The sequence below is a fragment of the Amblyomma americanum genome, chromosome 6 (assembly GCF_052857255.1).
Source record: "Amblyomma americanum isolate KBUSLIRL-KWMA chromosome 6, ASM5285725v1, whole genome shotgun sequence".
Taxonomy (NCBI): Eukaryota; Metazoa; Arthropoda; class Arachnida; order Ixodida; family Ixodidae; genus Amblyomma; species Amblyomma americanum.
The window spans coordinates 96,513,680-96,515,776 of record NC_135502.1 but is presented as its reverse complement, the minus strand read 5'-3'; positions in this window follow the sequence as shown (position 1 = coordinate 96,515,776).

The following is a 2,097-nucleotide window of genomic DNA, read 5'->3' as shown; positions in this document are numbered from 1 at the left end:
GTTTAGTGTGTATACGCGTGGAAAAGGAGAGTTTAAGGAAGGCATTTTATTTTTCACAATGAAGTTTTCAACCTAACACAATTTTCTAACCCAGCCCCTCGCCCCCTAAAAGATAGACTCAAGAGACACTCAGTCTTCGAAGGAAATTAACATTTAGGAAAAGAGCCGTGCACGGAACTCTGAGCATTCGGTACTGAAAACGCAGTTACCTCTTGGCCATTAATACGCGGATAGCCATGATTGTTTGAAAATATTTATTTTTTATTTCTTTACTCTCAGTGCCGTTGAGGCGTTATAGATAGAAGTGGCAAGTAATTAATCAAAATCCAATACAAACGGAGAGTTATTAACATAGATGATGAAGAAGCGCAGATTTGAATGCTTCTGATTCTGGAATGGAGGCGATGCAGGCGGGCAGGTGGTTCCAGTCTGAGCTGGTCTCGGGCAGGAAAGAATGAAAGTACTGGTTGATTCTGCAACTTGGAACATTCACTTTGAATCGGTGATCAATACGGGATGATACATAACTTGGAGCAGTGGAAAGACTTTGTTCTAGCGATTCATTTGTGTAATATATTTTGTGGAAAGTGAAAAGTCTAGAAAGATGACTCTGCAGTGAAAGATCTGGAAGGTCTAGAGTTCGCTTCATGAGCGTAACGCTATACGAGATCATTTCCCAGCTGAATACACTGTGACACAGCCACTGGTACACCCCATGCTTTTGCTAATGCCGTGTCGCTCGGCGGCCTGATTAGATGCATATCTAGGAAACCACTGGCTATCGTATCTAACCACTGTGAGCGAAGAACCCACCAAATCAAAGACGGCGGACGCGGTCAGTTCGCCAATTGCTGAACCTCACCCCATCCCTGAATGCACCGAATCTAGGGAATACATTAGGCCAATCCGTATTCGTTTCGTCAATCGCGTTCTGTATTAAAGTGCTTCCAAATCGCAGAACGTTGCACGTCGCCACCATCGAAGCGTAGCCTTTTCCGGTAGGAAATTAAACCGGTGACCTCACTTTCTGCGGCATAACGCGACAGCTACTAACTAAAAGGGGCAGCTGCAATCAGTTTCATACCAGTATGAAGGACTGGTATAAAACCGTTCTGTGCATGCGGGCTGTATCGCTGAATTGCAGCTAACTTTGCCAGTCGCAAGGGAACTTTGAAGTCAACGCATTTTAAGAGATCGCATAGAGCCAAAAATGATAGTGCGAATTAAAGCCGTTCATTTAAAGTGAGAGGAGGTTTTGTTCAAAATCGAAAGACAGGAGGACATGATCGACTCATCAGCTCATCAGTACAGGCATTTTGTACAGCAGAGCATACTCATTAATTCTGGACAAAAGCATTTTTAATCGGGAAACCGTTTATGAACGAAATTTTTTCATATAATGTAAGATTTCACAATAAAAATCAATATATCTGCATATCACCAGGTAGCAGTCTTGCATTCTTTTCTATTCACGTTTTTGCTATCGTCAAAAGCGTTTCGCATTGATTGTCTATGGAAGACTCAACTGTTCGATGCTATCGCTGCACACACTTTGAAAGAAATATGTTGCTACATATTATAATAATGGACCATTACCTTCAATATTTCCATAACAGTGTCTTAACAATTCTCCAGTTTTCAAACTTTTTTGCCCCAGAAAGCTGTACTTGGCATGGTCCTATTCACCGTATAGTTTTAACACAGGGGTGCATACTTAATGTGACAATGTAGCAATGACGGCGCTATGTCGCAATGCCGTGGGGTAACTGAAGAGCACGAAATGAACAACGGGCTCGAGTGAAGCTGCCGTCTGCTAGAAAACGTTTTGAAAAGAGGACTGGTCTTTGTATGAGAGTATTCTTTTTCCGGACTAAGCCAAGTACTCTTGCCGAAACTTCGGTTTGCGGGCTGAGGCTTTTCTCTCCCCTCTTGTTTATTTTGCGTCGGCAATACTATTTTTCCCGATTTCTTTATACCGTGGATTGTGTCACTCACGGCCCTAAATATCCTTCATAATGCTGCACTGGTTCAATTCCTTAGCGTTTCCTCCCGCACAGCGAGCGCGAGCGACAGCGAGGAGCCAGGTGTCTGGTGCGC